Source organism: Capricornis sumatraensis, chromosome 19 (genome assembly GCF_032405125.1).
Source record: "Capricornis sumatraensis isolate serow.1 chromosome 19, serow.2, whole genome shotgun sequence".
Classification (NCBI taxonomy): domain Eukaryota; kingdom Metazoa; phylum Chordata; class Mammalia; order Artiodactyla; family Bovidae; genus Capricornis; species Capricornis sumatraensis.
In genome coordinates, this window is record NC_091087.1 from 11371210 (window position 1) to 11396984 (window position 25775).

Genomic DNA, 25775 nt, shown 5'->3' on the forward strand with positions numbered 1-25775 from the left:
CCAAGTGCATGAACAGCCCAGAGAACACTCAGCCTCCTGGACAGCAATTATGTCTTCCACAGGCAGACCTAGGAGTCTTGGTTTGGGAATGTCATCTGAGTATTCCAGCAACACTCAAACCCTGACTCACACTCAAACACACACCCCACCTCCCACCTCCATGGGGCCACAGTTGACACTGCCAAATTAACTCTGAGTCCTAACAGATGCTTAGGTTTTATAATAGTTCCTGGACTCCAAACAGCCACTGGTTTGTCATCTTGCTCCAGATACCACAGATTTTTGCCCGCAGAGTAAGTTGTGTCTTCAGTTCTCCATTCACTCGGCGCTGCATGCCCCTTAGTCTCTGCCTCTCCACCGGGTTCACCCAAGCCTGTCTGGTGGGCCAGATGGAAACAAGAAAGCCCTGGGCCCATGTCCTCTGCCCACCCTGAAGCCCAGAACCTCCTCCCTGCCTCCTCCATGTTCCTGTCCTGCTTATCCATCTCCGGTCTCTCTGCCCACTGTTCAGATAGAATAATTGATATGGTCATCCTGACTTTTGACCCTGGGGCTTATTCTAGGACTTGATTTTGCTTCCACTTACTCCTTACCTCTATTCTTCATGTCTGCCTGTTAGGGAAATTAAAATGGAGGTAGTCTTGTTCAGGTTTCAGAGGTAGGGAAGCAGGCCTCTGACTGACTTCTGACCTTGCCTGAACTACACACCTGCCTGCAAGTGCACCAATTGTCTCCAGCAAGTCAGGCAGCACTTTAGATAAGAAAAGGAGTGGGTCTTGAGATTTCCTCTTAAGCCCCTAGGGGCCTAGCCAGCCACCCCTCCCAACCCTCAGGTGAAGCAAACATCATTGTAAAAGTTAAAGAAAAACCAGAGTTTTTGCACACAAACTGATGATAATACCAATTTGCAGCCCGGGATTGTAAGGAACTCCTAGAGCTGCAAGCTGAAATCTCATCCATGGAGTGGACACACTGCATGGGGCCCTTTCCCAGCTGGGGATTCCAGATCGCTGTCATTTGGGAGTTTCCACTCACTCCAATGTTCTTGCCTGGAGAATCTCAGGGACAGGGGAGCCTGGTGGGCTGCCATCTCTGGGGTCACACAGAGTTGGACATGACTGAAGCAACTTAGCAGCAGCAGCAGTACTGTTTAAGTCTGGGTGTAGGTTTCAGCCCAATTTGGTGATGTTATTTCTCTCAGTATGAAACCGTTTACCACAGATTGGGATTTGAACTCATGTCCTGGGACTCGAACCCAGCCAAAACCCAGCTTGGGACTTGAACCCATGTGGCTGGGACTTGAAACCAGACAAAACCCACCGCACCTTGTTTCAGGACCTAATGAAGCTCAGGTTCTTGATGCCTCATTGCTCAGAGAATTCAGTGAGAGACAAAGTGATAGGTGAGAAGCGGATTTATCAAGATACAGAGAGAACCCACCACAGACAGGGTGCGGGCCATCGCAGAGGGCAAATGCAGCCCTGAAATGTGGCACGGTTAGTTTTTATAGGCTGGATAATTTAATATGTTAACAATGTGAGGATTATTTCAACTATTTTGGGAAAGGGGTGGAGATTTCCTGGATTTGGGCTACTGCCTATTCCTTGGTTTTGTAACAGTGCCTTGGAACTGTCATGACACCTCTGGGTGTGTCATTTCACTTGCTGAATGAGGATCAAGATCTTGTCTGCCATCTTGGTCCCATTTGATTCCAGTTGGTTTATGTTGTGTCCTTGGGCTATGTCATTCTTTCGAAAGTTGTGCCCTGCCCCTTTCCCTCCTGTCACAAATGGTTTCTATTTCTTTTCTTGTAATGACTGTATACTGAAATTAAGTCACATAATCCTCTATTAAATACTGAAATTATTTCTCGTGTGTGCAGCAAGTGGTTTCTTTTGTTAATGAATCCTTCAAAACTACAACAAAACTAAAACTTTTGCCAAAACACTGCCCTGGATCACTTATCTCCCTTTGTCTCCCCAAAGCCCCCATCTGTCCGCCACCTCTTTGGTCCAGCTTGATTCTCCTTTTAGGCAGGAAGACCAGATGTCTTCCCAGTCTCTTCTACTCTGTATATTTGTTTCATTTTAGTTTACAAAGTGAATGATCATTGGAGAGATGGGTGGGGCTAGTTTGAGACCTTACCCCCAGAGCAGAATCATACTTTAAAGGGTCCTTGCCCCAGGCTAAATCCAGTCCAGTAATGTACCTTGCCCCTCGCTGAATGCATTTTCACTTTACTACATGAGAGTGGAGTTACTTTACAAATGGAGACAGGTTATTAACTGGGTAGGCTTTTAATGCATCATGTGATGATCTCCATTTTTGCAGCCTTCCTCCCTTATTTTGGAGCTGATGATTCCTCTGTGGCCCTTGTCCTTGAGTGGCAGCAGTTGGTAAGTTCCCTGAGTTTGACCTTCATAGACATAAAGTCTCCCATGGAAATTACCTATCTTTGTGCTAAAGTGTAGACAGGTGCTGTACAAAATGTCCATGCAACAGTGGTGAATAAAGAGACAGAAAGTGCCTCCTCTTCCTGGACCAGGTGAAAACTTGCTCCCCTCCCACCCTCTCCCAAGTGCTCCAGAAAGTTAGCCCAGAAACCATCCTTTCCCTCTAGTAAGCTCACATCCTGCCATCCACCTGGGACCTGGCTCTTTTGCACTTCAAAGGTCATTAAAATACACACACTCCCTGTAACAAAACTATCTTGTTCCCACATCTGCTTCCAGCCACTGCCCTTCTTTCCTTTCCTTCACAGCGTTCATCTGAAGTTTGTCTTTCTGTGAATGAGCAGCTATTCCCCAGGCGTCAGGAGGCTGCTCCTATCAAACACTGCCTTCCGGTCAATGCCCACGCTCTTTCTGACTTCTCCAGTATATTCCGCTGCCCTTCTCCTCAGTGTCTCTACGAGCACCACACTGACTCTGTACAACGGCTTAATGGCCAGTAGGGTGAGGTTTGCTTTGATGACAGTGTTCAGAGTTGATCTGGTCATTCAAATTCCTTTATTGTTTTATGTGAATTTTAGAATCTTAGATGAGGGACAACACGGCAGAGTAGAAGGGCCTTGAACTCACCTATGAGAACACCCAAATCACAACTAACTGCTGGACAACAACCAGTGAAAAAAGACTGGAGCCTATCAGAGAAGATATTCTGCAGCCAAAGACATAAAGAAGAAACCCAATGAGATGGTAAGAGGGGTACACTTGTAATATAATCAGTCAATACCATACCCCATGAGTTGGCAACCTCTCACCACATACTAGAGAATTATTATATCACAGAAGTTCTCCCACAGGAGTGAGAATTCTGAGCTCTATGTCTGGCTTCCTATCCTGGAGGACTGGCATTGGGAAGAGGAATCCCCAGAGCCTTTGGCTTTGAGGACCAGGAGGACTTGATCACAGGAACTCCATAGGACTGCAGAAAACAAAGACTTCACTCTTGAAGGGCACACACAAGGTCTTGTGTGTCCTGGGACCCAGGGCAAGAGCCATGACTTCATAGGAGCCTGGGCCAGGCTTACCTGCTGGTCTTGGAGAGGACCTGGGGAGGCAGGGGGTGGCTGTGGTTCAGTGTGGAGACAAAGACACTGGTGGTGGGTATACCGGGAAATATTCATTGAGGTGAGCTCTCCCAGAGGCCACAATTTTGGCACCTAGACCTGGTCCCACCCAGTAGCCAGTAGGCTCCAGTGCTGGAATACGAAACAACCAACGGGGTGGGGGTGGGGGGGTGGGAAATGCAGCTCCACCCATCAGGAGACAGGCAGCCCATAGACTTTCTAAGCCCACAGCCCCCTCTAGGCACGCCCCTAGATACAGCCCTGTCGACTGGACCCAGCTTTACCCACCAATGGGCAGGCACGAGCCCCTCTCACCAGGAAGCCTGCACAAATTGACCAGATCTCTGTAACATTGAGCCTTTCTATGTACGAACAGTGACCTTTCTATGTATGAACTCTGTTTTTCTCTTTCATGTCTTTCAGAGCTTTGTAACTATCTCCATAAGAGATTGGCACATTTTTGTTTATTTCTGGATGTTATATATCTGCTTTGCAGTTGTGAAATTTTATTTGCTTATTATTCTAAAATCTTTATTTATTTATTTGGCTGTGTTAGGTCTTAGTTGCGGCACCCAGGATCTTCACCGCACCATGCGGGATTGTTCTCTGTGGTGCACAGACTCTCTAACTGTGGTGCATGGACTCCAGAGCACACAGGCTCAGAAGTTGTGGCCTTCAGGCTTGGTTGTTTTGTGGCCTGTGGGATCTTAGTTCCCTGACCAGGGGTCAGCTTGCAGCACATGCACTGCAAGGCAGATTCTCCACCACTGGACCATCAGGGAAGTCCCTGCAATTGTGAAATTTTAAATTTTACATTTCTAGTTATTTATTGCACATTTAAAGTAACTTTGTTGATTTTTATAATTTTCCTTTGTATTCTTATACTGGGCTTCTCAGGTGGCACTAATGGTAAAGATCCTGCCTGCCAATGCAGGAGACATAAGAGATGTGGCTTTAATTCCTGGGTTGGGAAGATCCTCTGGAGGAGGGCATGGCAACCCACTCCAGTATTCTTGCCTGGGGAATCCCATGGATAGAGAGGCCTGGCAGGCTACGGTCCCTAGAGTCACAAAGAGTAGACAGGACTGAAGCGATTTAGCATGTATTGTTATATCTCTCTTCACTGTTTTACTAATCCTATTATTTTATCTGTTGATCTTTCCTTTCTTTATGGAGATGATTATATAATTTATAATTTTGTATGATTTTCTAGTTCTTATTCTTAGCTTATTGCATCATTTATGAATACCAGTACTATACAAAATAGTAGTGGCATTAATAGGCTTTTTTTTTTTTTAACTATTAAATGTGCTGCTTCACTATTAGATATGTTGTGAGCAGTAAGTTTTGATAACTATCAGCTTCTCATTTTCAAGACATTTCTTCTGATGTTTAGTACTATTGGCTTTTTCATGAATGGATTTTAAATTTTATTGAATGTTTTTCTGTATGTTTTGAGAGATCTTATGATTTTTCTTCTTTAACATACTAATAAGATACATTATATTATTATCTACATTTATTCTCATGGCAGAGCTGTCTTTGCATTCCTAGTATAAAAGCCTGACTTAGTCATGAAAAACTATTATTTTAGTGCACTTCTGGATTATAATTGCTAATATTTTCTTTGGAACTCTTGCAATTATATTCCTCAGTGAGGTTAGCCTGCAGTTTTCTTTTCTTTTGGAAGTTATCTAGTTCTTATTTTACTCTATATTATATTTGCCTCAAAAATAAATAAACAGATTTACTCATTTCCTATCATGTGAAATAACTTGTACAAATAGAGATTATCTATTGTTTGACAACTTGATTAAAATATACCCTAAAAATTAGTAAGAAGTTGTGGATTACCACTTGATTTTCTTAATTATTATTGATTCACTTAAACTTGCCATCATTGGGGTCAATTTTGGCAATTTAAGGTCTATATTTTCTTTATTTTTTCAAAAGCTTTAACACATAGTTGTTCCTAATATCTTTCTTGATTAAAATATTTTCTGTATCTGTACTTATTTCTGTTTCTAATTGCCAGATTTTTATACTTTCTTTTTCAATCAATCCACTTAAATGACTTTTTAAAAATCTTATTAGTCTTTTCAAAGGACGTTTGGTTTTATTTATTATCTATGCTTCTCTCACCCTTATTTTATTTACTTTGTTAATTTATGCCCCTTTTTTATTCTAATTTCAATTTTTTTGGTCTTATTTTCTATTAAGTATATTCAAACTGTAAAATTTCCTCTATTAACTTGGCTGTATCTCATATTTTTTGATAGCTAATAGTTTTATTTTCATTTTGTTGAAAAATTATAATTCTATTATGGTTCCTTTCTAATCCATGGATTACTTAAAATTATGAGTCTTTCAAGCATGAGATGTTTTTAGCTAACTTTTTTGTTGCTGATTTCTAATTTTATTGTATCATGAAGAGGGAATATGGTCTGTATGGTGTTGGATATTTGGAATGTGTTGAGACGATTTTTGACTGGATGTGCAATCAATTTTTTATAACTATTCTATGTGATTTTCTTTGTTGGATGCAAAGTTATGTCAAGTTTGTAATTGTTTTATTCATTCTATATCCTTTTGTAGTTTTTGGTCTAGTTGGTATTTCAGCTTTTGAAGGTGTGCCAACATCTACCATAATTATGGATTTGTTTATTTTTCCCTGTAGGTGTATTGTTCATTGGTTAGTATTAAATGTAGCTGTTTGTGTTAATACTTTTACTTTGTTTTCTAAATTTTATTTTGTATGGTGTTATTTCTAATCTAGTTTTCCTTTTGTTCATATTTGTCCATTTTTTATTAATTTATTTTTTTATTGAAGGATAATTGCTTTACAGAATTTTGTTGTTTTCTGTCAAACCTCAACATGAATCAGCCATAGGTATACATATATCCCCTCCCTTTCAAACCTCCCTTCCATCTCCTGCCCCATCTCACCCCTCTAGATGGATATAAAGCCTCTGTTTGAGTTTCCTGAGCCATACAGCAAATTCCCTTTGGCTATATATTTTACACATGGTAATGTAAGTTTCCATGTTACTCTTTCCATACATCTCATCCTCTTCTCCCCTCTCCCATGTCCGTAAGTCTGTTCTCTATGTCTGTTTCTCCATTGCTGCCCTGTAACTAAATTCTTCAATGCCATTTTTCTAGATTCTATATATATGCATTAGAATACAATATTCACACTTCTCTTTCTGACTCACTTCACTTAGTATAATAGATTCTAGGTTCATCCACCTCATCAGAACTGACTCAAAGATGTTCCTTTTTATGGCTGAGTAATAGTCCACTGTGTGTATGTACCACGACTTCTTTATTCATTCATCTGTCGATGGACATCTAGGTTGCTTCCACGTTCTAGCTATTGTAAATAGTACTGCAGTGAACAATGGGATACATGTGCCCCCATTTTAAGTTAACTTGTCTTTCCATTCTTAAGTTGTAGGAGTACCTTAAGTGTTCTAGTTCTTGTCAGATATATACATTGTAAATACTTTCTCCAATTCTGTGTCTCCTGCTTACTTTCCTCACCATCTTTTCAGAAGAAGATTTTAATTTTAAAAAGTCTTAATTTATCTGTTTCTTCTTTTGTTGTTTTGCCTTCTGCTTTGTCTAAGAAACTTTTACCTTCTCTTAAGATGTGAGGATATTCTGTCATATCTTACCTGTAATAATTTATGGTCTATTTAAAATTAATTTCTCTGTATGGTAGAAGACACAGATCAAGGTTCATTTTTTCCCCCTAGATAGATCTCCAATTATTCCAGCACCATTTTTGAAAAGATTTTCTTTTCCTGTTGCATTACTTTGGTACCTTTGTCAAAAATCAATGGACTAGATGAATGTGTGTCTACTTTGAACTCTATTCTGTTTCATTAATCTATCTGTGGGTCCTTGGGCAAGTAACACATAGTCTTGATTACTATAGCTTCAAAAGAAATGTAATCAGGTAAGATAAGTCCTACATTTTGTTGTCCTTTCCTCAAGAATTCTTTGGCTATTTTAATGATATGACATTTCCATATACATTTTAGAAAAGGCTTGTCAATTTCTTTATAATAAGCTTTCTGAAATTTTAATAGGGATTACACTAAATCTGTAGATGAATTAATGTGGGTTAGGTGTGGGTTTCGAAGTGTTTCCTCCTATTTTCTCAAAAGTTTTCATAAGGTTGGTGTTATTTCTTCCTTAAATGTTTGACAGAATTTATCAGTGAAACCATCTGAGCCTGGAGTTCAATTTCTTTAGAATTCAATTTCTTTAACATAGGGCTATTTGGAATTTTTGTTTCATCTTGTGTTAGTTTTCATTAGTCATATTTTTCAAAGAATTTCTCTATTTCATCCAAGCGATTGAATTTTTGGGCATGATGCTGTTCATAACATTTCCTTATTATTCTTTGCATATCTGCAGTATTTGTAGTGATGTCTCCTCTTTCACTCCTTATATTCATATGTTGGTAATTTGTGTTCTCTCTTTCTCCCGTAAATTTTGCTAGCATTTATCATTTTGTTGATATTCTCAGTGAAGCACTTTTTGACTTTAAAATTTTTTCTCTATCATTTTCTACTTCATTCAGTTTTTCTCTTTAGTTTTTCCTTCTGCTTACTTTCCTTACTTTTTCTGATATTATTTTTCTGCTTTTTAAGGTGAAATCTCAGATCATTAAGATCTTTTTTTTTCCTTTAAAGCTCCAAATTTTCTCTAAACTGTGTTTTAGCTGAATCTCAAACTTTGCTCAGTAGCTTTCTTTAAAAAAATTCAGTTTGAAGTATTTTGAAACTTTCATTGTGATTTACTCTTTGACCCATGGATTTTTAGGAAGTGTGTTATTTGTTACCAAATATTTAGGATTTTCCTAGGTATCTTATTCATATTGATTTTTAATTTAGTTCCGTAGTCATCAGAGGACATATTTCATGTGATTTAAATCCTTGTAAATTTATTTAGCTTTGTTTTATGACCAAGCCTGTGATCCCAGGTGGCACTAGTGATGAAGAACCTGCCTGCCAATACAGGAGACATAAGAAATGCAGGTCCAATCCCTGGGTCAGGAAGATCCCCTGGAAGAGGGCATGGCAACCCATTCCAGTATTCTTGCCTGAAGAATCCCATGGGCAGAGGATCCTGGTGAGCTACAGTCCATAGCGTTGCAGAGTTGGACATGATTGAAGTGACTTAGCACACACTCACATGGTCTATCTTAAGGAGTAAACTATGTGAACTTAATAAAAAGTTAAGGTATATTGAAGTTTTAAGCATATTGTTGTAAAAATATCAATTGTATCAAAAAGGCTGATAGGTTATTCATATCATTTATATCTTTATGCTTTTTTTTAGTCTAGATTTTCTAACTACTCCTAGGAGATAAAATTTTCTATTTTGTTTGTGGGATTATCTAATTTTCTCTTTAATTCTAATAATTTTTGCTCCCTATATTTTGAGTCTTTGTTATTAAGCATAATCAAATCTATTATATTGTTTCTAATGAATCCACCCTTTCATTGCTGTGATGTGCCCTTCTTTATCTCTGATAATACTATTTGTCTTGTGTTCTGTTGCAACCAATATTAATATAACAACGCCAATCTTACTGTGCTTGCTGGCTGCATGGTGTCAGTACATCTGTTTTCATCCGTATACTCTCAACCTATCTGTGTCTTTCCGTGTAAATTGTATCTCTTGAAATGGTATATAGTTGGATTTTGCTCTTTTATTCAGCATGTGCTTCTTTTGTTTACATTTATTGTTGAGGTGGGATTTAGATCTACCACTTAATTGTTTAGGGCTTTTTCTCTTTGATTTTTTCATCTGTTCATCCTCTCTTTTTAAAAAAATTGTGAGTTAAGTATTAAATTTTTTTTTTCAGTTCGTCTATTGGCTTCTGCTACATCTCTGTGTTTTCATATACTTGTCTTCAGTTCAGTTCAGTTCAGTTGCTCAGTCGTGTCCGACTCTTTGCGACCCCAGGAATCACAGCACACCAGGCCTCCCTGTCCATCACCAACTCCCGGAGTTCACTCAGACTCACGTCCATCAAGTCACTGATGCCATCCAGCCATCTCATCCTTGGTCGTCCCCTTCTCCTCTTGCCCTCAATCCCTCCCAGCATCAGAGTCTTTTCCAATGAGTCAACTCTTCGCATGAGGTGGCCAAAGTACTGGAGCTTCAGCTTTAGCATCATTCCTTCCAAAGAAATCCCAGGGCTGATCTCCTTCAGAATGGACTGGTTGGATCTCCTTGCAGTCCAAGGGACCCTCAAAAGTCTTCTCCAACACCACAGTTCAAAAGCATCAATTCTTCGAAGCTCAGCCTTCTTCACAGTCCAACTCTCACATCCATACATGACCACAGGAAAAAGCATAGCCTTGACTAGACGGACCTTAGTCGGCAAAGTAATGTCTCTGCTTTTGAATATACTATCTAGGTTGGTCATAACTTTCCTTCCAAGGAGTAAATGTCTTTTAATTTCATGGCTGCAATCACCATCTGCAGTGATTTTGGAGCCCCCCAAAATAAAGTCTGACACTGTTTCCACTGTTTCCCCATCTATTTCCCATGAAGTGATGGGACCAGATGCCATGATCTTCGTTTTCTGAATGGTGAGCTTTAAGCCAACTTTTTCACTCTTCTCTTTCACTTTCATCAAGAGGCTTTTTAGTTCCTCTTCACTTTCTGCCATAAGGGTGGTGTCATCTGCATATCTGAGGTTATTGATACTTCTCCCGGCAATCTTGATTCCAGCTTGTGTTTCTTCCAGTCCAGCGTTTCTCATGATGTACTCTGCATAGAAGTTAAATAAGCAGGGTGACAATATACAGCCTTGATGTACTCCTTTTCCTATTTGGAACCAGTCTGTTGTTCCATGTCCAGTTCTAACTGCTGCTTCCTGACCTGCATACTTGTCTTAGGAATTACTTTATACATTCTTAACTCTTCGTAGATTACTTCCTATTAATATTGTGCTATTTATATAAAATGTAGAAACCTTACAGCTGTGCAGGCTCGCTTACCACTTCTCTCTCTTTCACGCTGTGGCTGCTCTGTGTTTCACCTCTTCATCTATTACCCACAAACGGTATAATAACTTCTGCTTTAGACAGTTTTATTGTAAAGAAATTAAGAGGAAACAAGTGTTTGTATTTATCATTTTTTTAAACATTTATTCCTTCCTAAAGATTCCATTTTTTTAATTTAGTGTTGTTTCCTTTCCGCCTGTAGAATTTTTCCGGCATGGGGGCGGGGCCGGGGAGAGCTAGGCTGGTCTTCCTTGCTGTGCGTGGGCTTTTCCTCCTCCTAACTGCGGCCAGCAGGGGCTTCTCGTCATTGGCGGTGTGTAGGCTTCTGCCTGCAGTAGCTTCTCTCCTGGAGCGCAGGCTCCAGGCGCACGAGCTTCTGTACTCGCAGCATCCAGGCTCAACGGTTGAGGCTCACGGGCTCCAGAGCGTGGGCTTAGTAGCTACTCAGCACGCTGGCTTTATACATCTGCAGCATGTGGGATCTTCCTGGACCAGGGATTGGATTTGTGTCCCCTGCACTGGCAGGCAGATCTTTAACCACTAGATCCCCGGGGAAGTCCCTGAAGAACTTTTTTTTTCTGAAAAAAATTTAAAGCACTTCTTACATTGCACTTTTGCAGGCAATACAGTCTTTTAATTTGCTTTTATCTTAAGACATTTTTATGTTGTCTTTATTCTTGAAAGATATTTTAACTGGACATAAACTTCCGAGTTAACCATTTTTTTTTTTTTAAGAACTTTTAAATACCTTCTGGTCTCCATAGTTTCTGGTGGGAAGTCTGTGATAATACAGACATTGGTTTCCCTGTATGTAAAACGTATTTGTTTGTTTCTTTGTTTTCTGGCTTTTTAGATTCTCTATTTAACAAACTGGTTTTTGAAAATTTGATTCTGTTGTACCCTGGCTTGACTTTCTTTGTATTTCTTTTTCTAGGAGTTGGTTGAGCTTCTTAAATCGCCAAACTTATGTGTTACCAAATTTAGGATTGTGGGGTGGGGAGGGAGAAATTCTTTTTATTATAGAAATCATTAAAATTTTTTGATTGCAGCTAAATATAAGTTTTTTATTGTGCTTAAATATATTTAACATCAAATTTATTATGTAACTATCTTAACCATTTTTAAGTGCATAGTTCAGTAGTTTTAAGTACATTTGCATCATTATGTGGCCACCACCACCATCCATCCACAGAATTCTTCTCATCTTGCAAAACCAAAACTCTTTTGTACCCACTAAACAGTAAATTCCCATTCCTTTGGCCCTCAGCCCCTGGAAAGTTCCATTCTACATACTGTTTTTATAAGCGGAATCATACAGGACTTATCTTTTTGTGACTGGCTAAGTTTACTCAGCATAGTGCCCTTGAGATTCATCCATGTTGTAACATTGTAAGAACTTCCTTCCTTTAGAAGGTTGAATCGCATTCATTGTATGAGTAGACCTCATTTTGTTTATCTGTTCATTCACTGGTTCATTTTACAAGGTGGTGATCCATGGAAGTCTTAGTAGATTCTAAGAGAGGAAACATATTTGACTATGAGGCAAAGGAAGTCACTAGATGCCTAGGGCATATTCAGATGGAGAACCAATTTAAGGAGAAAACCTTATAAAGGGAATATTCCAGGGAGTCCTTGCTATGAAAATGCCTGCCTGAGGATGGATGCTGCAACCCATGAGCCTCATAACTGCTGCTTGTAAAGTCTTCATGTGTGCTGGCTGGGATATTCTGTCCAGTTCTCAAAGAGCTTGAGTGCAATTACGGCCACCTGCACTTTGCAGATGAGGAAACAGAAGCGCGTAGATATTAGGTTGCCAGTCAACCTGGCTCCAGAGGCTGCCCTCACAAGATGCATGGAAGGATGGTCAGGACATCACCAGGAGCCTCTGATGGAAGGCATGCTGGACGCTCAGAATTTGGGCTCCATTCACGTCCACGGTGGCGAGACCCAGGGAGGGAGGTGGAGAAAGAAACAGGGGGCATGGAATCCAAAAGTCCCCGCATCATGTGACCCCTTAGAGATCTAGGGCAAGGCTGCCCCTTCTCTTCCTTTGCCTCCCAGTTTCGTCACCTGTGAACCGTGGATGAGCTCTCATTCCTCAGAGAGGTGTGGCGGGGCCACCAAACTCACACTGTGGGAAAGCATCGCCCAGGGCAGGCAGGGATAAACGTGCTGTGAGGTCAAGGCCACACAGCAGACCCCACGATACTCCTGTGTCTCCAGCCGGAGCCTGAGGCATGGCAGTGAGTGCTCACACCTCTTCCAGAACCCCCAGCCCTGCGAAGAGTGGGGATGTACTGAGCTCTAAGGACCCATTCATCCTGGCTGCAGCCAAGCTCTGAAGCTCAAGAAGCCAAGCACGGGGGGATCTGAGAACCTCAGCTGAAGGCAGGCTTTCCGGGTCAAATGAAACCCCACTGGGCTGGACGGAGCCGTAGGCAAGCAGCACCGTGCCGTAAGCACAGGTGACAGTGGGGAAGGCCAGAGTTCTGGACTCAGTGGGTGTGATTCCACTCTGTTGAGCTGGTCAGCCACCCTCTGGGCAAGGCCAAACCTGCAGTACAAGCCACTGCAGAGACTTCCTCTGTGACTCTCTTGCTACAGTGCTGAGCACAAAGCAGTCATTCACACAGTGAGGACTGTATTTCTGCTAGAAAGCCCCCTTAGCCTAAATTCCTTCTGCCTTTGTCAGTAGGGAGGAGGATGACTCCCTCTCCAACCTCCTCTAACCCCATAGTTAGCTCTTCTAGGCACATACAGTAGGTGCCCAACTGTTGCTGGTAGGACCCATGAATGAGTGGTGGAGGTCAACAGGAAGGAAGAGCTCCCATTTCAAAGGGAAGCTGGGGTCAGAACCCCGTGGCATCCCGTGCAGGGGACAGGCACAGGCATCTCCTCCTAGGATGCCCTGTGGCAGCTGGGGGCCCCCACTGCCTCTGCAGGACAGGATCTGCCCCCCATGATCACCCAGGTCCTGTGCATCTGCAGAGAAACCCTGCTCAGGGCCGTCCCCAGGGTCAGAGCAGAGCCAGGTGCAGGAGCACAGATCCACTCTCTGTGGGGCACAGAGGGGACCAGAGGGGACTCCAAGCCCACTGCCTCCCTCAAGGAGGTCCTCCTTCCGGATGGAAAATCAGGCCTTCGGATGAACTGGAGTTTCCCTTGCTGGGAATGACTTTCTCATGTGACAGTTAAGTGTCAGTTACTTCAGGGCCCTTCTGCTCAACTGTGTAGTCCTGTTGTGTCACAGGTGCCCTGCTGGGAGGCAAATTTGATTTGAAATTCAACCCACAGCCCCCCTGCCAAGCCATGCCCATAGGCTGCTACTGCCCAGACAGACACCATCTAATCCCCACAAAGACACTTCCCAGCTCACGAGCCCTGAGGAGCTTGCTCTCCCAGTCTGTCCAGACTGCCTGACTCCTGGGAGCCAAGAGGCAAAGTGTGCAGTGTGCAGCACCAGCCTGTCCTCAGAGCTGCTGCAGGGGTGTTCCAGGAGGCCAAAAGAAGGCAGCCCACTTCCGCCCTGCCTGCCTGCCCCAGCCTTTCCTCTTTCCCACCCTTCCCGGGCCTGGACACTGGCAGACACTGGCTGGAGGCTCTCAGAAAGAAAAGCAGGAGAAGGAGCTTCTAGAACTAGGCGGCGATTGGCCAGGGAGAGTCCCATGAGTTCACCTTCCTTAGCTACGTGGGGATCTCTGGTAAGTATGATGGTGGGCATCACTGGAGGCCAAAAGCGTGCAAGGTGGGGAGGGAAAATCAGGAGCAACCAAGGAGGGCATGGGGAGGGCTTCCTGCTGCTAGCCCAGGCACACACACATCTCACTCATCCCTGAAGCTGGGCACAGCAGTCCCGCTGTCGACAGGAGTGTCTCCAACACCTGAGACGCTCAGCCCTGAGAACCACATTCCCTCCCACCCCGGCCCCACACCTCCTAAGGGAAAATGATCTCCTTGGGGTCAAAGGGTGCCTTGGTCTGTTGAGCTGCTATAACATACATCCGACAGGCTAGCAGCCTAAATGAGAATCCATTTTTTTCTCACAGTTCTGGTGGCTGGGAAGTCTCACTGTGTCCTCCATGGTGGACGGGCTGAAGGAGTTCTTGGGGCTCTTGCAAGGGCACCAATGCCATTCATGAGCGCTCCACCCTCATGACCTACTCACCTCCCAAGGGCTCACCTCCTGATGCCGTCACACTGGGGGTCTGGACCATATGATTTTGGGGAACACAAACATTCCATCAATAGCAGAGGACTGGGCCACCACGCCTTCTGTGTAGCAGCCAGTCTGCCATCCACCCTGCCCAGATTCAGACTCACGTCATTTCCTGCCTGCCTTCTGGCTCCTTGCAAGCCCACTTCACCCTTTGCAGTGCCCAGCCGGGCCTCCTCCTCTTCCTGGCCTCTTGGTCCCTGAGCGGGCACCTTCACAGAGCTGCCAGCTGTGGCTTTCCCCATGCTGCAGTGACGCAGGCTCCATGCGCTGCCTGGGGCAGGCCTGACCAAGCTCTCACTCTGTCCCCGCAGGGCTCCATGCCACACCACGTGCTCATCCCTGCACTGAAAAACCCTGCTGCCTTCCTGCCTCTTTCTGGTTCTGTCATCCTTGCCCCCAGGCCTCCTTCCTGGCCTTGCTATTGTCTCTCCTTCTCACTTGTCTTCAGAGTAACCTCAACCCTCATGACCATCCTCTGGCCAAGGGAGTCCCAGCTGGCAGCACCGGCCCTTTGCAAACCTCCCATCCATCCACACCTTTATGGGGCCTGGGGGCACCAACAAGGGTCATCAAGTGTGACCACCTTAGTGAGCACTGCCAGTAGCAGCAGTTGTGTGGGACCAGGACCCCCACCACCACTGCGGGTTCTTTGATCTGGGCCCAGCACTGGCTGGAGCTTTTACGTTCTCGATCACACAGTGAAATAATATTTATTAGGGTCTTTGGAGTGACGTGTTGCATGGCTGGGCAGTCCTATTCCCATCATCACTCCCTTTCTAACGCAACATGTTGTCTTTTGACTTCCAGCTGATGTGCGTCAAGTACCTACTACATGCTACATAGGACATTATCTCATCCTATCTCACAGAAGGCTTCAGACAGCCTATGTGGGGCTCCCTCTGCTTTAGAGAACAAGGAACAGGCTCAGGAAACTGGCCAGCCTTGCTAGAGATTTTACCACTAGACAGGAGAGAGCTGAGAATCTCACCTATATTGTCTGACTCCATCATGCATCCCCGGTTGCAGCAAAGGCAGTGTGGTGGGAAATTCAAAGGCACTGTGGCAGAAAGGTGAAGAGATCAGAATATGCTGCTGCTGCTGCTGCTAAGTCGCTTCAGTCATGTCCCACTCTGTGCGACCCCACAGACGGCAGCCCACCAGGCTCCCCCGTCCCTGGGATTCTCCAGGCAAGAACACTGGAATGGGTTGCCATTTCCTTCTCCAATGCAACAAAGTGAAAAGTGAAAGTGAAGATGCTCAGTCGTGTCCGAATCTTAGCAACCCCATGGACTGCAGCCTACCAGGCTCCTCCATCCATAGGATTTTCCAGGCAAGAGTATGCCACCTCCAAATATGCCCCTATGGCAAAAGGATTATTTTGAGTTGAAAGCAATTGAGAAACAGCAGACATGGGAAAAGCTCTCTCCCCCATTTCTGTATGTCTAAAGACAGAGCATAAGTTTCCCTCTGAGAAGGTGTTCCCCTCCCTTCTCCTATACCAGAAAGAAACCATTCTTATTACTGGAGGCTGCTCTGGATTTGAATCTGCATAAATAAATATTACTGAAATATCCATAGTTTTCTATTACTTTCCCCCACATGTTTGTCTTCCCACAGCTGACCATTGCTAGAAGCCCCAGACTCTTTTCCTTTGCCTTTGTCTTTATTGGCTCTTTGTTAAATTGGTATTTGTTGTTGTTTTTCAGTCGATAAGCCATGTTTGACTCTTTGTGACCCCATGGATGGTAGCATGCCAGGCTCCTCTTTCCTCTACCATCTCCTGGAGTTTGCTCAAATTCACATCCATTGAGTTAGTGATACTATGTTACCATCTAATCCTCAGCCTCCCCTTCTCCTGCCTTCAATATTTCCCAGCATCAGGTGGCCTAAGTATTGGAGCTTCAGCATCAGTCCTTGTAATGAATATTCAAAGTTGGTTTACCTTAGGATTGACTGGTTGGATCTCCTTGCAGTCTGATTGAATCTCAAGAGTCTTCTCCAGCACTACATTTCCAAGGTATCATTTCTTCAGTGCTCAGCCTTCTTTATGTACCAGCTCTTGCGTCAGTACATGACTACTGGAAAAACCATAACTTTGACTATATGGACCATTGTTGGCAGAGTGATGTCTGTGCTTTTTAATATGCTGTGTAGGTTCACCACAGCTTTCCTTCCAGAGAGCAAGTGTCTTTTAATTTCATGGCTGCAGTCACCATCCGCAGTGATTTTGGAGCCCCCCAAAATAAAATCTGTCACTGCTTCCACTTTTTCCCCTTCTACTTGCCATGACACGATGGGACCAGACACCATGATCTTAGTTTTTTGAATGTGAAGTTTCAAGCAGCTTTTTCACTCTCCTCTTTCACCTTCATCAAGAGGCTTTTTAGTTCCTCTTCACTTTCTGCCATAAGGGTGGTGTCATCTGCATATCTGAGGTGATTGATATTTCTCCTGGCAATCTTGATTCCAGCCTGTGATTCATCCAGCTGGGCATTTCACATGATGTACTCTGCACAGAAGTTAAATAAGCAGGGTGACAATATACAGCCTTGATATACTCCTTTCCCAATTTGAAACTGGTCAGTGGTTCCATATTTGGTGCTAACTATTGTTTCTTGACCTGTATACAGGTTTCTCGGGAGACAGGCAAAGTGGTCTGGTATTCCCATCTCTTTAAGAATTTTCCACAGTTTATTGTGATCCACACTGCCAAAGGCTTTAGCGTAGTCAATGAAACAGAAGTAGACACTTTTCTGGAATTCCCTTGCTTTCTCTGTGATCCAACGAATGTTGGCAGTTTGATCTCTGGGTTCCTCTGCCTCTTAGAACCCCAGCTTGTACATCTGGTTCACATACTGTTGAAGCCTAACTTGAAAGATTTTTGAACATAATCTTACTAGCATGTGAAATGAGTGCAACTGTACAATAGTTTGAACATTATTTGGCATTGCCCTTCTTTGAGATTGGAATGAAAAGTGACCTTTTCCAGTACTGTGGCCACTGCTGAGTTTTCCAAATTTGCTGACATATTGAGCTCATCACTTTAACAGCATCATCATTTAGGATTTTAAATAGTTCAGCTGGAATTCCATCACCTCCACTGCGTGTATGTGTGTGCTCAGTGGTGTCTGACTCTTTGTGACCCCATAGACTATAGTCCTCCAGGCTCCTCCATCCATGGAATTTTCCAGGCAAGAATACTGGAGTGGGTTTCTATTTCTTCTTCCAAGGGATCTTCCTGACCCAGGGATTGAACCCAGGTCTCCTGTGTCTCCTGCATTGGCAGGCAGATTCTTTACATCACCTCCGCTAGCTTTTTTCATAGTGATGCTTCCTACAGCCCACTTGATTTCATACTCCAGGAGGTCCAGCTCTAGGTAAGTGACCACACTATCATGGTTATCTGGGTCATTAAAACCTTTTTCGTATAGTTCTGTATATCCTTGCCACTTCGCCTTCTGTTAGGTCCTTACAATTTCTGTCCTTTATTATGCCCAGCTTTGAATGAAATGTTTCCTTGATACCTACAGTTTTCTTGTAGAGATCTCTAGTCTTTCCCATTCTATTGTTTTCCTCTATTTCTCTGCAATGTTCATTTAAAAAGGCTTTCTTATCTCTCCTTGCTATTCTCTGGAAGTCTGCATTCAGTTGGGTATATCTTTCCCTTTCTCCTTTGACTTTCACCTGTCTTCTTTCCTCAACTATTTATAAAGACTCCTCAATCACTTCTTTTTCTTTGGGATAGTTTGGTCACTGCCTCCTGTACAGTGTTATGAACCTACATCCATAATTCTGCAGGCACTCTATCTACCAGATCTAATCCATGAATCTATTTATCACCTAGACAGTGTAATCATAAGGGATTTGATTTAGGTCATTCCTGAATGGCCTACTGGTTTTTTCTACTTTCTTCAATTTAAGCCTGAATTTTGCAATAAGGAGCTCATTATCTGAGCCACGGTCAGCTCCAGGTATTGATTTTACTGATCGTATAGTGCTTCTCCATATTTGACTCTAAAGAACATAAATCTGATTTCAGTATTGATTGTCTGGTGATGTCCATGTGTAGAGTCATTTCTTCTGTTGTTGGAAAAGAGTGTGTTCTCTTGGCAAAACTTTGTTAGCTTTTGCCCTGTTTCATTTTGTACTCCAAAGCCAAACTTGCCTTTTATTCTGGGTATCCCTTGACTTCCTACTTTTCCGTTCCAATCCCCTGTGATGAAAAGGGCATCTTTTTTGTGTGTTAGTTCTAGAAGGTGTTTAGGTGTTCATAGAACCAGTCAAATTCAGCTTCTTTGGCATCAGTGGTTGGGGCATAGACTTGTATTTCTGTGATGTTGGATGGTTTACCTTGGAAAGGAACCAAGATCATTCTGTCATTTTTGAGATTGCACACAAGTACTGTATTTCAGACTATTTGTTTACTATAAGGGCTACTTCACTTCTTTTAAGGGATTTTTGCCCACAGTAGTAGATACAATGGTCATCTGAATTAAATTCATCCATTCCCATCCATTTTAGTTCACTGATTCCTCAGATGTCAATGTTCAGTACTGCCATTTCTTGCTTGACCACATCCAATGTACCTTAATTCATGGACCTAACATTCCAGGTTTGGAGAAGGCGATGGCACCCTGCCGGGGTCCAGCCTCAGCAGAGTCCAGGGATACCTTCAGGATGAACGGCGTTGGCGAGAGCAGAGAGAAAAAAAGAGAGCGAGAGAGAAAGAATGACACGGGGAGACCAAGCTTAGGTGAAGCAAGGCCCGTAACTTTATTTTCAAAAGGAGCTTTTATACCCTGACTTGTACATAGAGGGAAATGAAAGATGCAAGGTCATGCAGAGTCAGCCCAAACACTCCAGCAGTTTTGCCCTTATCAAAACCAGGATTTTTTTCTGTATGCCTTTCCATAAACAAGGGTCTTATGTTATGTACATTATCTTCTTGCCTGGAGGCCTGTTGACATTTTATGACCCTTTTTTGATAAAGGTTGATCAACAAGAAAACTTGTGAAAGTGTTTTTTTTTTTCTTTATATTTCTAATCTGTGTCAGCCGCAGAAAGTACTAAACAGAGTTACATCCTCCTGGAGCAGAGGTGCAGTGGGTCACAACAAAGAAAGAACTTATTAGCTCAAAGGTCTGATGTGGTTAATACCAAGGCTACTACTAGTTTTTCTTACATTCCAACTACATTAACTAATGCACTCCCAGGTGCACAGTGGATAAGGGATATAGGAACTTGGCACCAAGCATTGGCCCAATAATGAAGCCCTTTACCAGTACTATTCTAATAATTTTTCACCCCTTAAAGGGCTCTATACCCATTAGGACTTTTAGAATGTTTAGGCTTCCTGTGCCTTTCATGGTTGGGAAGTTTGTGAAAAATCATGTGTGATAGTTGCAAAAGTATGGATAAACCTGCCAAGCAAGCTAGAATGCTAACAGGAGGGTTTGAATTGAAATATTCCTTTCATGCCCAGGAGACTTATCAACTAGAACCCTAAGTTGATTTTCTCCAGAGAAAGGTGGAAAGGCCCTATTAATAGGTGGATAGCCCTGTTAATGTCAGAAGAGTTGGTGAAAGGCAAAATATAGGAAACAGTAGACAGACAGATTTTGGTTTGGGGTAGATGCTCAAGCAGGTCCAGGGAGTCCCTTGAGTCCTGATCCACCTTGCCTGTCAGGTCTCCTCTGCATGCCCTTGTCATGGATGGGATCTCCCATGCTGGCTCCCAGCAGCACCCCACTCCTGTACTCTTGCCTGGAAAATCCCATGGATGGAAGAACCTGGTAGGCTGCAGCCCATGGGGTTGCGAAGAGTTAGACACAACTGAGCAATTTTATTTTCACTTTTCACTTTCATGCATTGGAGAAGGAAATGGCAACCCACACCAATGTTCTTGCCTGGAGGATCCCAGGGACAGGGGAGCCTGGTGGGCTGCCATCTATGGGGTCCCACAGAGTCAGACACAACTGAAGTGACTTAGCAGCAGCAACATTCCAGGTTAATATGCAATATTGTTCTTTATGGTATCAGACTTTACTTTCAACATCAGACATATCCACAACTGTGTGTCATTGCTACTTTGGCCCAGACACTTGATTCTCTCTGGAGCTATTCTTATTGCCCTCTGCTGTTCCCCAATAGCATACTGAACCCCACCAACCTAGGAGGACTCATCTTCCTGACGTATCTTGCTTTTGTTCATGGGGTTCTAAAGGCAAGAATACTGGAGTGGTTTGCCATTTCCTTTCCAGTAAAGGTTTTGTCAGAACTCTCCACTATAACTGTCCATCTAAAGTGTTCCTGCATGGCATGGCTACAAGCGTCATTGAGTTATGCAAGCCCCTTTGTCACAACACGACTGTGACACATGAAGGAGTAAATTGGCATTCAGTTGAGTTAAGTTCAGTCACTCAGCCATGTCCGACTCTTTGCGACCCCATGAATCACAGCACGCCAGGCCTCCCTGTCCATCATAATCTACTGGAGTTCACTCAGACTCACGTCCATCGAGTCAGTGATGCCATCCAGCCATCTCATCCTCGGTTGTCCCCTTCTCCTCCTGCCCTCAATCCCTCCCAGCATCACAGTCTTTTCCAATGAGTCAACTCTTCGCATGAGGTGGCCAAATTACTGGAGCTTCAGCTTTAGCATCATTCCTTCCAAAGAAATCCCAGGGCTGATCTCCTTCAGAATGGACTGGTTGGATCTCCTTGCAGTCCAAGGGACCCTCAAAAGTCTTCTCCAACACCACAGTTCAAAAGCATCAATTCCTTGGCGCTCAGCCGTCTTCACAGTCAAACTCTCACATCCATATATGACCACAGGAAAAACCATAGCCTTGACTAGACGGACCTTAGTTGGCAAAGTAATGTCTCTGCTTTGGAATATACTATCTAGGATGGTCATAACTTTTTTCCCAAGGAGTAAGCGTCTTTTAATTTCATGGCTGCAGTCACCATCTGTAGTGATTTAGGAGCCCCCCAAAATCAAGTCTGACACTGTTTCTATTATTTCCCCATCTATTTCCCATGAAGTGATGGGACCAGATGCCATGATCTTCGTTTTCTGAATGTTGAGCTGTAAACCAACTTTTTCGCTCTCCTCTTTCACTTTCATCAAGAGACTTTTTACTTCCTCTTCACTTTCTGCCATAAGGGTGGTGTCATCTGCATATCTGAGGTGACTGATATTTCTCCCGGCAATCTTGATTCCAGCTTGTGTTTCTTCCAGTCCAGCGTTTCTCATGATGTACTCTGCATAGAAGTTAAATAAGCAGGGTGACAATATACAGCCTTGACGTACTCCTTTTCCTATTTGGAAACAGTCTGTTGTTCCATGTCCAGTTCTAATTGTTGCTTCCTGACCTGCATACAGATTTCTCAAGAGGCAGGTCAGGAGGTCTGGTATTCCCATCTCTTTCAGAATTTTCCACAGTTTATTGTGATCCACACAGTCAAAGGCTTTGGCATAGTCAATAAAGCAGAAAGAGATGTTTTTCTGGAACTCTCTTGCTTTTTCCATGATCCAGCAGATGTTGGCAATTTGATCTCTGGTTCCTCTGCCTTTTCTAAAACCAGCTTGAACATCATGGAGTTCATGGATCACGTATTGCTGAAGCCTGGCTTGGAGAATTTTGAGCATTACTTTACTAGCATGTGAGATGAGTGCAATTGTGCAGTAGTTTGAGCATTCTTTTGCATTGCCTTTCTTTGGGATTGGAATGAAAACTGACCTTTTCCAGTGCTGTGGCCACTGCTGAGTTTTCCAAACTTGCTGGCATATTGAGCACAGCACTTTCACAGCATCATCTCTCAGGATTTGAAATAGCTCAACTGGAATCCATCACCTCCACTAGCTTTGTTCGTAGTGATGCTTTCTAAGGCCCACTTGACTTCACATTCCAAGATGTCTAGTTCTAGATTAGTGATCATGTCATCATGATTATCTGGGTCGTGAAGATCTTTTTGTCCAGTTCTTCCGTGTATACTTGCCACCTCTTCTTAATATCTTCTGCTTCTGTTAGGTCCCTACCATTTCTGTCCTTTATCGAGCCCATCTTTGCATGAAATGTTCCCTTGGTATCTCTAATTTTCTTGAAGAGATCTCTAGTCTTTCCCATTCTGTTGTTTTTCTCTATTTATTTGCATTGATTGCTGAAGAAGGCTTTCTTATCTCTTCTTGCTATTCTTTGGAACTCTAAATTCAGATGCTTATATCTTTCCTTTTCTCCTTTGCTTTTTGCCTCTCTTCTTTTCACAGCTATTTGTAAGGCCTCCCCAGACAGCCATTTTGCTTTTCTGCATTTCTTTTCCATAGGGATTGTCTTGATCCCTGTCTCCTGAAGAATGTCACGAACCTCAGTCCATAGTTCATCAGGCACTCTATCTATCAGATCTAGGCCCTTAAATCTATTTCTCACTTCCACTGTATAATCATAAGGGATTTGATTTAGGTCATACCTGAATGGTCTAGTGGTTTTCCCTACTTTCTTCAATTTAAATCTGAATTTGGCAATAAGGAGTTCATGATCTGAGCCACAGTCAGCTCCCAGTCTTGTTTTTGTTGAGTGTATAGAGCTTCTCCATCTTTGGCTGGAAAGAATAGAATCAATCTGATTTCGGTGTTGACCATCTGGTGATGTCCATGTGTTATCTTCTCTTGTGTTGTTGGAAGAGGGTGTTTGCTATGACCAGTGCATTTTCTTGGCAAAACTCTATTAGTCTTTGTCCTGCTTAATTCCGCATTCCAAGGCCAAATTTGCCTGTTACTCCAGGTGTTTCTTGACTTCCTACTTTTGCATTCCAGTCCCCTATAATGAAAGGACATCTTTTTTGGGTGTTAGTTCTAAATGGTCCTGTAGGTCTTCATAAAACTGTTCAACTTCAGCTTCTTCAGTGTTACTGGTTGGGGCTTAGACTTCGATAACTGTGATACTGAATGGTTTGCCTCGGAGACGAACAGAGATCATTCTGTCATTTTTGAGATTGCATCCAAGTACTTCATTTCGGACTCTTTTGTTGACCATGATGGCTACTCCATTTCTTCTGAGGGTTCTTGCCCGCAGTAGTAGATGTAATGGTCATCTGAGTTAAATTCACCCATTCCAGTCCATTTTAGTTCGCTGATTCCTAGAATGTCGACGTTCACCCTTGCCATCTCTTGTTTGACCACTTCCAATTCGCCTTGATTCATGGACCTGACATTCCAGGTTCCTATGCAATATTGCTCTTTATAGCATCGGATTTTGCTTCTATCACCAGTCACATCTACAGCTGGGTATTGTTTTTGCTTTGGCTCCATCCCTTCATTCTCTCTGGAGTTATTTCTCTACTGATCTCCAGTAGCATATTGGGCACCTAATGACCTGGGGAGTTCCTCTTTTGGTATCCTATCATTTTGCCTTTTCCTATTGTTCATGGGGTTCTCAAGGCAAGAATACTGAAGTGGTTTGCCATTTCCTTCTCCAGTGGACCACATTCTGTCAGGCTTCTCCACCGTGACCCGCCCGTCTTGGGTTGCCCCACAGACATGGCTTGGTTTCATTGAGTTAGACAAGGCTGTGGTACTAGTGTGATTAGATTGACTAGTTTTCTGTGAGTATGGTTTCAGTGTGTCTGCCCTCTGATGCCCTCTTGCAACACTTACCATCTTACTTGGGTTTCTCTTACTTTGGTGTGGGGTATCTCTTCACAGCTGCTCCAGCAAAGCACAGCTGCTGCTCCTTACCTTGGATGAGGGGTATCTCCTTACCGCCACCATTCCTGACCTTCAACGTGGGATAGCTCCTCTAGGCCCTCCTGTACCTGCGCAGCCACCACTCCTCAGGATGCTCCTCTCGGCTGCCGGCCCTGGCCTCTGGCGCGAGGTGACTTCTTCTGGCCGCCCCTGATCTCGGACGCGGGTAGCTCCTCGCAGCCGCCGGCGCTTAGGGAGCGGCCCGCAGCCGCCGGCGCTTAGGGAGCCGGCCCGCAGCCGCCGGCGCTTAGGGAGCCGGCCCGCAGCCGCCGGCGCTTAGGGAGCCGGCCCGCAGCCGCCTCCAAATTCTGAGAGCCTCTTTGAGTCACATTTCTTTGTGGAGTCCTGTGCATACATATGTGTGTAACTCCATCTGTTCTTTATTCTTGTTAAGTTTGATTTGCAGGTCTCCTGGTGGCTCAGATGGTAAAGAATCTGCCTGCAATGTGGGAGACCCAGGATCGATTCCTGGGTCAGGAAGATCTCCCCTGGAGAAGGGAATGGCTACCCACTCCAGTATTCCTGCTTCAAGAATCCCATGGACAAAGGAGCCTGGCAGGCTACAGTCCATTGGGTCCTAAAGAGTCAGACATGACTGAGCAACTAACACTTTCACTTTCAGGTGAAGAACTCAGGAGAATAGAGGAAAAAGATTTCCCCCCTCTTGATGTAAGAGAAAGAGGAGAGTGAAAAAGTTGGCTTAAAGCTCAACATTCAGAAAACTAAGATCATGGCATCTAGTCCCATCACCTCATAGGAAATAGATGGGGAAACAGTGGAAACAGTGTCAGACTTTATTTTGGGGGGCTCCAAAATCACTGCAGATGGTGACTGCAGCCATGAAATTAAAAGATGCTTACTCCTTGGAAGGAAAGTTATGACCAACCTAGATAGCATATTCAAAGCAGAGACCTTTGTTACTTTGCCAACAAAGGTCTGTCTAGTCAAGGCTATGGTTTTTCCTGTGGTCATGTATGGATATGAGAATTGAACTGTGAAGAAAGCTGAGCACCGAAGAATTGATGCTTTTGAACTGTGGTGTTGGAGAAGACTCTTGAGAGTCCCTTGGACTGCAAGGAGATCCAACCAGTCCATTCTGAAGGAGATCAGTCCTGGATGTTCTTTGGAAGGAATGATGCTAAAGCTGAAACTCCAGTACTTTGGCCACCTCATGAGAAGAGTTGACTCATTGGGAAAGACTCTGATGTTGGGA